This window comes from Triticum aestivum, chromosome 7D, assembly GCF_018294505.1.
Source record: "Triticum aestivum cultivar Chinese Spring chromosome 7D, IWGSC CS RefSeq v2.1, whole genome shotgun sequence".
Lineage (NCBI taxonomy): Eukaryota > Viridiplantae > Streptophyta > Magnoliopsida > Poales > Poaceae > Triticum > Triticum aestivum.
The window spans coordinates 266,205,822-266,218,954 of NC_057814.1; positions in this window are offsets into that span (position 1 = coordinate 266,205,822).

Sequence of the window (13,133 nt, forward strand, 5' to 3'; positions counted from 1 at the left end):
GAATTTCAAACACTCCAGCTTCGTAGCTCGGCCGGAAACATTGAAAAACTTGGTTTTAAAATTCCTATAAATCCAGAACTCGTTTGAATTACATGAAACTTGGCATGGTATCATGAAATGGCACCAACATGTTGTGGTATTTTCCGTGTCCAATTTGAGAGAAGGCACACGAATTAACAGGCAACAAAGACATTTTGAAACAAATAGCTGCCACGTTATCATGTCAAACGTTTGTATAATTTAAATCATGGGTGTTATGTTAATCATTCACGTGATGTCATGCATCACACTTTCATTGGCTAGGAGGTGCCATGCGGGCAGCTGCTTGAGTAGACAGCAGGGGTGCGAGCGCAGTCCACTTCTCAGGCTGGCCTGGAGGCGTGCGAGCAGTCCTCCGCTGCACAGGCTCATTGGGAAGCATGTGAGCAGTACGTTGCGTAGGCTCACTGGGAAGTGAGCCCTTTGACATGCATCGCCGCCCACCTTGCTCACAAACTCTCCATTAATGGCGCCTGAGGTGCTGTTTAATATAGTCGGCCTTACTCTTCACCTCTCATTCCCCTCTCACCCGAATCCTATCTCCAGACCTCCACCTACGCCATGGCGCACAAGGATCATCTGCCACTAGTCTTTTCGGTTTGATTAATTCAATTATGAGCAGAGGAGACAGAAAATAAGGAGGAATGGGGCCAGATGGACATGTCCCTGAACGAGTTGTTCGTGGCATATGCTGCCCCCCCCCCCCCCGCGCCTGTCCAAGCTCCCATCGCCACCCCCGCGCTAGTGACCATCCCTGTGGCATTGATGGGCTGGTCGCCGAGCACCATCGCAGCGCTGGAAGCCACAGGCGTCAGCGAGGTCCTTGCGGACCCGCGCGAGCTCGTGTACGTGCCAGTGCCCCGCCTGTGCTCGTGCGCACCCCTGCACCCACCACGGCGCCGGTCCCCATGTACTTACCTGCACCTGCCGCGCCCGTGTGCGTGCATGTGCCTACACCCGCCACGCCCGCTCAGCGTTATGGGACGCCACCGTCGACCGCTACCTCGCAGCGCCATGAGTCACCGTCTCTCCCCCCACCCATCGATCGGGTGACGAGTGTCTCTTGGATTTGCAAGTCTAGAACATTATGGGCTGGCTTGAAGAATTGAACAACGGCTTCCCAGAGGACGACAACGCCGACGTAGCATGCGCTGCAGTTACTTTTTTGTTTAATATTGTATCTCAATCGTATGAATGTAAAATCACGATGTGACTGAATGAAATCTATAGTTTTGATCAACTGAGTGTTTTTTCTCTGAATGTACAAACTTATCAAAGTAAATAAAATAAAATAAAATACTTCAATTTTTTTGCTGAATAAAACACTCATCGCAAACGTTTTAGATTAAACATCTGCATGCAAAAGCGAGAGCAAGGTTCCTTTTCCACTAAGCCAAGGGAAAATGTGGTGCACATGTTTTGTGCATCTCTTCATCGTAGATGATTTTGCATGATGACCAGTGTGCAACCATGTACATACAATTTGGTAAGATTTGCATATGTCATATTGGTTATATTGCCATTCAAATTGGAAAAACTGGGATTTGTCAATCTAGTAACATTGCCATTTGTCAACCTTGTAACAATGCCATTTGTGATCCTAAAAAAAACACTGCCATTTGTCAAATTTTGCAGCTAAAAATTACTAGTACTGTCTAATTTTTGCAACTGAAATTCAGTAAGCATAGATTTCATTCATAGATTAAGTAGTCATTCTTTATACAAACAGTTCAACTCGATAGCCGAACCGAACAAATTTTTTCCCAATTGTTGCCAACCACGTATTGAAATAGCTAGTACAACAATATATACTAGCTAATTTTAAATATGTAGTACAGTTCAACCATATCTATAGTCAGATGAACTAAACAAAATAGTCCCTAAATACTACTACGGAGGGGCTTTGTACTACTTCCAGCGGCCTCTCCTCTGTCGAGCATGCTCAGTAAGAGGTAGAGGAGGAGGAGCCTACCGACGAGCTAAAGAAGTGGAATCTGGCGCCTGCCGCTGTTGCACCTTTAGCGATGCCCAGCTCGAACGCCCTCCGCCGCTCCAGATGATCCCTCTCAAAGCGGTGGGACTCCTCATATCTCTGCATTCCGCGCCACCATGGCAGCGGTAAGACTCTTTGAGTGCTCGACCATGTGCTCCTCCTCCCACAGGAAGTTGTTGTAGCGTGCAAGGCAGCTGAAGCAAATGCAGGCCTCCACCTCCCGCCTTCGGGCCGCGGTGGCGAAGCGGCTGATGGCCCGGCACTATGAAACCCATCCACATGCGTCCAAATGTCAATCGGGCATTGCAGGAGATTATCCCCATCCCATAGTAGGGGGGTGGTGTTACGACGCCTACAACTGTTGGCAACCGCCTGGGAGTAAGTCGTATTTGCATCACCTGGAGAACCCATCTTTGGGTACCCCATTGGCGCCAGTAGCACTCCTCGTCAGTGTAGATGGCCACGAGTTGTTCCTCGATTCCATACCGAATCAACCACTCATCAGTGAAGAGACCCGAGGAATCCGCTCGGATGTCCAACGCCTGAATAGTGGTAAGCAATTTTTTGTTATGCTCCCGCAGGTTCCGGCCAATGTTGGCACCCCGACCCTTCATGAATTGGCTTGATCATTTCGCACAAAAATGTCAGGAATCGTCAGCAGAGATGGCTCAATGTGGTTCCACCCTAGCTGCAGCCCATCGCTCCGTGATAGCCTTCGCGAACCCCTGCTGGTTCAACCAGAAAGTTTTCAACCGGAAATGAGGCGGTTGCAGAGGGAGGTCATCCATGGAGGATAGGAGTAGAGGGACATGACTCGAGCCGATCCTGGTGATGGCTTGGAGGGACGCTAGTCGACATCGCAGCTCCTACTCCAGCGAGACGAATACGCAATCCAACACTGATCGGGTCGGGTTTCCCTGTCTATTGGTCCAAGTAAACCTGGCACCAATACGTTCTAATTCTCGGAGGCCGAGATTGGCAATGCAATTGTTGAACATCTGCATCCGAGGGAAGTTGACTAGATTACCGGCCTTGTGCGCGGCGGGATGGTGAATGAGGTCGAAGTTGTTCCCCAACCACTAACAAAAATTGGGCCTTCGAGATTTTCCTATTGAGCTCGTCAAGGAAGGTCGTAGAGCGGCGGTGATCGGCGAGGCCGTACACAATGACAATCTCCCATTCGAAATTGATGGCCCTTTTGAAAACTTCCATACTAATAAAGAACTCATCCCTGTCCATGCTACCCACCTCAAAGATGGCATCCTTTACCCCTAGGAGGATGGCACCCGAGTGGCCAGAGCTCCCACTAGAAGGGAGCCAATGCCAAGTAAAGAGGTGGGTGCTCAGGCGTTCTAATTCCGGGAGGGTGAACTCGGTCCGCATGGTTTCCTGGATGGCCACAATGTCCATCCTCTCATCACGCACATATTTTATGAGCTAGCGGCTTCGGCAATTTGGCCAAAGCCGCGGATGTTCCAAAGTAGTGTACGCATTAAGGAACCAACGAGGGGCTCCTTGGCCTCGGAGTGAGGGAGGCACTTTGAGCTCCAGGGTGAAAACCTAGGTCAGAGCCAAATTGGTTAGCAATGATAATGTTTTGGTGTCGTTACCTTGTTGAAGAGATTTCTCGGATATGCTTGGACTTGTTCTTCAGGGTAAAAAACAAGAATCTGGCCTCTAGTGGTTGGATCCGGTGATGGCACCACTTCAGCCCCTTATTGAAAGCTATTGTTATCGAGAGGGGCACACCTGGTCCCTAATGCTTGTGTGGCGGCGCTCACATCCAGACTGTAGTCCAGCTTCTCCTCTTCTAGGTTGAGTATCTTTCTGATATGGGCCTAGGCCAGTTTGGCCAGCAGTACATGGGCCACGGGCCACTCATTCAACAATGCCCCCTCAAGAGGGGTGATAGATATATATCATTCCCATCTTGTCACATGCTAGATTGCATTCTTTAGTTCTCAATCGTTTTGTCAAGCAGTCTGCAATCTATTGCCCTGAATTCACATGCTCTATCTTGATGATCCCAACATCTAACCTTTCTTTGATAAATAAATAGTCTATTTCTACATGCTTGGTTCTATCATGCTACACCAGATTGTTTACTGGTTGATTGCTGATTTGTTATCACACCACACTTTCACACAACTAGTCTTCAATATCTCCAGTTCTTCTAATAAATTTCTAGTCACCAACATCTCACTTAGCCCTTGAGCCATAGCACTATATTCGGTCTCGACAGTCGACCTAGACACAACAACCTGTTTCTTACTTGTCCATGAAGACACAAAATGCCGAGGTTGATCTACGATCATCTAGGCAACTTGCCCAATCTACATCACAATACCCATCCACCACTAGATGGATGTTACTATCAAATAGCAGTCCCCTTCAAGTAACTCAGAATCATATGTACTACTTCAAGATGATCACTCCCAGGTTCATGCATGTATCTAGGCAATTTCAGGGCATGCATGACATAAGTACAACAACCTCACAACTAATCTTGGATACCTCTCCTTATCCACTGCCTCTCCTGACTGAGTTGTCCTTTGTGGTTTTGATCAATTGGGGTTGAGGCTGCCCGACATCCTAACATTCCTACATTGCTTAGGAGATCTAAAGTATACTTCCTCTAAGATAGCGCAATCCCTTGGCAGACCTTTATGCCCAGGAAGTATTTGAGTCAGCCCAAATCTTTGACTTAAAAGGCCATACACAAACGCTGTTTCAGCCTTGCTATTTCTTCTTTGTCATCACCCTTGATAATAATATCATCCACATATACAACAAGTATAGTGATTTCCCATTTTCATGTCTGTAGAACAGTGACGATCACCATGACACTATCCATACCCCATATTACATACAACACATCTGAACTTGTTGACCCATGCTCTCGGAGACTGTTTCAGACCATAGAGAGCTTTATTTAACCTACATACCATGACAACGGTCTCAGAAGTAGAGAACCCAGGTGAGATCTCCATGTAGACCTCCTTCTGCAGGTCCCCATGCAAGAAATCATTCTTCACATCAAGTTGATGTAAAGACCACCCAAAATTTGCTGCACAGGAGATCAGAATCCTCACAGTGTTCATCTTTTCTATGGAGCAAAGGTCTGATCATAGTCAATGTTGTAGGTTTGGTTGTATCCCCTCGCATGAAGCCTTGCTTTGTACCTTCCAATCTTTCCTTCTACATTCCGCTTCATAGTGTATACCCACTTGCAGCTAACTGCCCCTTCTTTAGGTGGTAGTACCCATGTCTTGTTCTTACTTAATGCCTCCATCTCCTCTATCATAGCTGCTCGCCACTTTGGATCCGCTTTTGCTGCCTTTCAATCAATTGGAAGAGACACCAGAAGCAAAAAATGCTTTGTGCACTGGAGATAATGCTTCATAGGAGACATAATTGCCAATATCATTGGCATTGAACCCATACTGTTCCTCTGGTATCCCTGCTTTTTCTCGACTACCTTTTCTCAAAGTAATTGACAGAACAATTGACCCTTCTGTAGCCACTGACTCATGTTCAGCCAGCCCCCCATTAGAGGAGATTCAAATCACATCAGTACCACCCTGTTGTTCTGTCTGTGGTTGATCTAGTTACCCCCCTTGATGTGCAACACAATCACCTCGCCTTTGTGAATACACCTTTAGTTGTGGCTGATCTAGTTGCTCCCTTTGCCGTGCAACACCATCACCTTGCTTCCGTGAATACACCTTTAGCTGCTCCTCTTGCTCTGTTCCACCTTGGCACACTACCGATCCAGATAGGAGCACCACCTGCCTGGCTCGACACCCCATCAGTCACAAACGATCCTTCACTCAGTGGTGTGCTGAGACTGATGCTCGCTCCGTCATACCGAAAGATCACCCTCAATTGGTTGTTGTAGCACATAATCAACAGCAACACAACTACCACCACTCAACCCCTGTTGATCTATCAACTGAGATTGGGTATGGTCAAGACTGTCAAACAAGCCACTAAGATCAGTTTTCTCACCATAAAATGGTTCGAATTCCTAGAAGATGACATCCATGCTCACAATGGTCCTCTATTCAGAAGGACTCCAACACTTGTAGCCTCGCTGCCCAGAAGATTACCTAATGAAGATGCACTTGACGGATTGTGGATCCAATTTTACCACAGATGGTCTGTCATCCCTGGCAAAGCAGACACAACAAAAACAGCCTGGGAGGAGCAACGGAATCATTCTTTCCCAGAAGTAACTCAGAAGGTGACTTCGTACCCAATACTCTAATGTGTGATTGATCAAGGATGTCGCTGTCATCACAACTTCACTCCACAAGAGTTTTAGCACATTCATAGTAAACATCAGTGATCGAGCAACCTCCAGAATATGTCGATTCTTCATTTCTACCACTCCATTCTAAGGAGGAGTGTTTGGACGTGAGGTTTGATGCAAAATCCCTTGCTCTGATAAGAAAGTCCCAAACACTTTGTTCTCATACTCAATGCCATAATCAGTTCTTACCACTTGTACCTAAACATTGAAGTGATATTCCACATAGGCATAGAAATTCCTGAAGCATTGGAAAGTTTCATCTCCGTGACGCATCAAATAGACCCATGTCATATGTGAGTGGCAGTCAATAAAGTTCACAAAATAGTTTGCACCACTAACTAACCCATCGAACTTGTCCACACATCCGAGTGTAAAAAAGCATGAAGGGGGTGGGGGTATACTTCTAAGGGCGTGTTCGGCAACCCTCCAGCTGCCACCTTCTCCAGCTCCCCAGTCGGAGCTGAGACAAACACCCAAACTCCACAGAGTTGAGAGGAAGTTGTGGCACTATAGAATGAAGATGGTCTCTCTCAAACGACCCTGCAACCAAATACAAGAAATGTCTTGTGTCCCCAACACACCCAATACAATGGCAAATTGTATAGGTGCACTAGTTCGGCGAAGAGATGGTGATAAAAGTGTAATATGGATGGTAGGAATATATTTTTATAATCTGAATAAATAAAAACAGCAAGGTAGCAATTAGTAAACGGGCACAAAAACGGTATTGCAATGCTTAAAAAATGAGGTCTAGGATCAGTACTTCCGCTAGTGCAATATCTCAACAATGCTAACATAGTTGGATCATATGATTATCCCTCAAAGTGAAGCAAAGAATCACCCCCGAGTTCCTATTAGCGGAGAACAAAAGATAGAAGTTGTTTGTAAGGTATGAGACCACCTCAAAGCTATTCTTTCCGATCAATCTATCCTAGAGTTCGTAGTAGAATAACGCAAGCTATTCTTCCCGATCGATCTAATCAAGACTTCGTACTAGAATAACACCAAAGAAAATTCATATTCATAATACTCAATCCACACAAAGAACTACAAGGAGACCCCAAAGTTTCTATCGGAAAAGATAATAAAAACGTGCATCAACTCCTATGCATAGATTACCCCAATATCACCGTGGGAATCCGTGAGTTGAATGCCATAACACATATCAAGTGAATCAATATGATACCCCATTTGTCACCTCAAGTATTCATATTGCAAGACATACATCATGTGTTCTTATCTCTGAATATTCAATCCGAAAATACAAAACTTCAAAGGGTAAAGACTCAATTCATCATAACAAGAGTATAACGGGGAGAAACATCATATGATCCGACTATATTAACAAAGACCATGACTAGATCACGAGAGAGAGAGATTAAACACATAGCTTCTGGTACAAACCCTCAGCCCCGAGGGTGGACTACTCCCTCCTCATCGTGGTGGCCGCCGGGATGATGAAGATGGCCATCGGAGATGATTGCCCTCTCCGGCAGGGTGCCGAAACAGGGTCTAGATTGGTTTTCACGGATACAGAGACCTTGCGGCAGTGGAACTTCTGATCTAGGTCTTCCTCGAAGGGTTTCGGAATATTTGGGAATTTATAGTGCAAAGAAGGCGTGTGGGAGGCCACCGAGGAGGGCACAACCCACCTGGGCGTGCCGGGGGGAGGGGGGCTGGCGCGCCCTGGTGGGTTGTGCCCCCCTCGGGGCACCCCCAGGTGCAGCTCTGGCCCAATGGATGTCTTTTGGCCCAAAAAAATCTCCAAAAAATTCGCGTTGTTTGGACTCCGTTTGATATTGATTTCCCGCGATGTAAAAAACAAGCAAAAAACAACAACTGGCACTGGGTCAATAGGTTAGTCCCAAAAAATGATATAAAGTTGCTATAAAATGGTTGTAAAACATCCAAGAATGGTAAAATATTGGCATGAATACTTCATAAATTATAGATACGTTGGAGACGTATCAGCATCCCCAAGCTTAATTCCTGCTCGTCCTCGAGTAGGTAAATGATAAAAGAAATAATTTATGAAGTGTGAATGCTAGCAAAGTGCATAAGTTTGATCAATGACAATTTCAATCACTTTTCCTAGCATCACAACAACAATTATTTCTCATAAAATTTGTCATGTTGTAGTGGCAACCTATTCACATGTTAAGGTTTAAACAATGAACTCTCTTGAAACCCAACAACCTATGTTCTTAGTCACCAAGCAATTGCAATTCAACTTATTCAACAGAGTTAAAGTAAGATCTCCACATACTCAACCATCATATAGTATTCTATGATTGCTAACACTCACCGCATACACATGAGCAAAACGTTTCAACCGGACACATAGAAAGATAGGGGCTTATTGTTTTTCCTCCCAACGTGTTCACCTCAAGGGTGATGTCAACAAAATAACTCATGCTGCTCATATTCAACTGGACATATGTGCCTAGATCTTTCCTCACCACGTGATGCTTGCCAAAGGAGTAAAAAGGAATATAGAGAAAAACTTTGACTCTGTGCATAAAAGTTAATACTGAAAAGTAAAAGATAGGCCCTTCGCAGAGGGAAGCAGAGGTTGGCATGCGCTTATTTGTTTGTATGCACAATCCCTTAGTGCAAAAGAACGTCACACTATATTGCCCCTTGTGATGGCAACCTTTATTATGTAGTCTATCGCTTTTATTGCTTTACCATCACAAGTTCGTACAACGCTCAATTTTCTCTTACACTAAATGATCTTACACTTTTAGAAGCAATTTTTATTGCCTTATTGCACCGATGACAACTTACTTGAGGGTTCTTGCTAAATCCCTAGGTAGGTATGGTGGACACTCGAAAAATATTTGGGTTTAAGGGTTTTTGGATGCACAAGTAGTATCTCTACTTAGTGCGGAATTTTTGGCTAGCAAAGATGGGGCAAGCACCACATGTTGAAGGATCTATAACAATATGACTTCTATGTGAATATGAACGAACATAAATCATTACATTGTCTTCCTTGTCCAACGTCAACAATTTTGGCATATAATATTTTGATGGGGGCTCACAATCACAAAAGATTTCTATGATAGTGTATTAGCATGTGAAAGTTCTCTTCCTTATACTAATTATTCGTGAATTGCTTGTATGACCAATATTGTGATTGTCAAGCCTCAAAAGATTTCACTTTCTAAACCCAATGTGAAGCTACCACTAGGCATGATATGATTTCAACTTCATGATATTCAATTTATTCAACAATTTACTCATAGGATATAAGTGAAGCGCAAGAGTAAACGACAAACTACTCCAAAAAGATATAAGTGAAGATCATGTGAGTAGTTAATCAAATAGGTAGCTATTTGAGGACTCTCTCTTATTCAAAAAGTTTCAGGTCTAAGTATTTTATTAAAACAGCAAGCAAAACAAAATAAAATGGCATTTCAAGGATAGTACACATCATGTGAAGAAGCAAAAACTTAGGCTCAACCGATACTAACCGATAATGGTTGAAGAAGAAAGGTGGGATGCCTACCGGGGCATCCCCAAGCTTAGATGCTTGAGACTTTTTGAAATATTATCTTGGGGTGCCTTAGCATCCCCAAACTTGAGCTTTTGTGTCTCCTTAATTCCTCTCATATCGCGGTTTTCCTAAATCTCAAAAAATTCATCCACACAAAACTCAACAAGAACTCGTGAGATAAGTTAGTATAAACCAATGCAAAAACCTTATCATACTCTACTGTAGAAAATCACAAAAATTATTATTTAACATTGCATACTAAATGCCTCTGCATATTTAATACTCCTATCCTCAAATAGAATCATTAAACAAGCAAACATAACAACAATCTGCCAAAACAGTACAGTTTGTAAAGAATGCAAGAGTATCAATACTTCCCTAACTCCAAAAATTATGAAAATTTACCACACTGTATAAAATTTATCAGAGCTCATTTTGCAAAAAGTTTCAAAATTTTATCACATTCTGACTTTTCTAGGGAATTTTTGCAACAGCGGTAAACTTTCTGTTTTCAAACAGCAACAAGTATACTTGCAAGATAAGCATGGCAAAGGCTATACATGACATTTTTATTGAAAATAAAGATGCAAAATATTATTCTAAATAACAGCAAGCAAATCCTAACAAAATAAATTGAAGCTCCAAGCAAAACACATATCATGTGACGAATGAAAACATAGCTCCAAGTGAGGTTACCGATAATGTTGGAGACGAAAGAGGGGATGCCTTCCGGGGCATCCCCAAGCTTAGTTGCTTGGATCTTCCTTGAATATTACCTTGGGGTGCCTTGGGAATCTCCAAGATTAGGTTCTTGTCACTCCTTATTCTCCTCATATTGATATCTCACCCAAAACTTGAAAAACTTCAATCACACAAAACTTAATGGAACTTTGTGAGATAGGTTAGTATGATAAAGAGCAAACCATTTCACTTTTGGTACTGTCAAAGACAAGATTCATAATTGTTTCCACACAATGCCTATTGTAGCATATCATTTCCACAATTTATATTGAGCAATATAAGCCATAGAAACTAGAAAGCAAGCAAACTATGCATTGAAAACAGAATCTGTCAAAAACAGAACAGTCTGTAATAATCTGCACTCAAACCATACTTCTGCTACTCCAAAAATTCTTAAAAAATTAGACCACGTGAGAAATTTGTATATTAATCTTCTTCAAAAAGAATCAACTCAAAATCACTCTTCTGTTAAAAATAAGAATTATTTTCGTGAGTGCAAAACTTTTTGTTTTTCAGCAAGATCAACTCAACTATCACCCAACATGATCTCAAAGGCTTTACTTGGCACTTTATTGAAACAAAAGGAATAAAACATGATTACAACAGTAGCCTAATCATGTGAACGCACAAAAACAGTAGGTAAAAGTGTTGGGTTGTCTCCCAACAAGCGCTTTTCTTTAATGCCTTTTAAGCTAGGCATGATGATTTCAATGATGCTCGCATAAAAGATAAGAATTGAAACATAACGAGAGCATCATGAAGCATATGACTAGCACAATTAAGTCTAACCCACTTCCTATGCATAGGGATTTTGTGAGCAAACAACTTATGGGAACAAGAATCAACTAGCATAGGAAGGCAAAACAAGCATAACTTCAAAACTTTCAACACATAGAGAGGAAACTTGATATTATTGCAATTCCTAGAATCATAAGTTCCTCCCTCATAATAATTTTCAGTAGCATCATGAATAAATTCAACAATATAACCATCACATAAGGCACTCTTTTCATGATGCACAAGCATAGAGTTTTTATTACTCTCCACATAAGCAAATTTCTTCTCATCAATAGTAGTGGTGGGAGCAAACTCAACAAAATAACTATCATGAGATTGAAAATTAAAATCATGATGACAAGCTTCATGGTTATCATTATTCAATATAGCATACATGTCATCACCATAATCATCATAAATAGGAGGCCTGCTTTCATCATAATAAATTTTCTCATCATAACTTGGGGGAGTAAAAATATCATCTTCATCAAACATAGCATCCCCAAGCTTGTGGCTTTGCATATCATTAGCATCATGGATATTCAATGAATTCATACTAACAACATTGCAATCATGCTCATCATTCAAATATTTTGTGCCAAGCATTTTATTGACTTCTTCTTCTAACAAGTGAGGACAATTTTTCAAACCATCATTTTCAAGAAAGATATTATAAAGATGATCAATAACATGATGCAACCTAAATTCCATTTTTATGTAGTTTTCTTTTATAGACCAAACTAGTGATAAACAAGAAACTAAAAGATTCAATTGCAAGATCTAAAGATATACCTTCATGCACTCACCTCCCCGGCAACAGCGCCAGAAAAGAGCTTGCACTACAAAAAAAAGACACATCCGTGACATTTTGGGCCGAACGAATTTTTTTCTGTCATACTTATGACACTTCTATGACGATAATTGTGACAAAACCCGGCATCATCATAGATGTGGTGAGGTCCTACTTCTATGACAAAAAAACATAATAGAAAATGGGCTTTTCGTCCTGGGCGGGCCGGAGACGCAGCCGCATGACATTCTTTGGGCCGTCCATGACGGAAAAAACCATGGTAGAAGCAAGGGCGAGGAAAATATCAGGGTGTTCCCGGTTACGGTGGGTGGTCAGGGCCGAGCGATGCGCGTTTCTCTCATACACGCACGCGCGTGGGTGCGAGGCGTTGGGCTCTAACTGAACCCGAGCGAGGCGTTGGGCTCTAACTGAACCCGAGCGATTGCACTGCAGGCTACGCGTTAGTGACCCGAGCGATCGATCGATGGCTGTTAACTGAACCCGAGCGAGCGATTCCTTCACTACTGCTGCTAACTGAAGCTGATCGATGCTGCCTCTGAATGAACAGTGAGCGTTGCTCGGGGGGTTTGGATGAACAGTTTCCAGGTGGGGGTGGATGAACAGGACCCTGTGGTGTTGCCTCTGGATGAACAGGACCCCGATCGATCGAGCCGGTTGGGGCTGGATGAACAGGACCCCGTGGAGGGCTGGATGAACAGGACCACCCCATGGAGGGCTGGATGAACAGTAGACGGTGGAGGGCTGGATGAACAGTAGCCCGTGGAGGGGTGGTTGAACAGGAGCCCGTGGAGAGGGCTGGTTGAACAATAGCCGGTGGAGTAGCGCGCGGTGGAGGCTGGATGAACAGGAGCCCGTGGATGAACAGTCGCAGGTGGAAGCTGGAGGAGGTCGACGGTGGATGAACAGTAGCCCGTGGAGGCTGGAGGGGGTCGACGGTGGAGATGAATAGTATCTCGTGGAG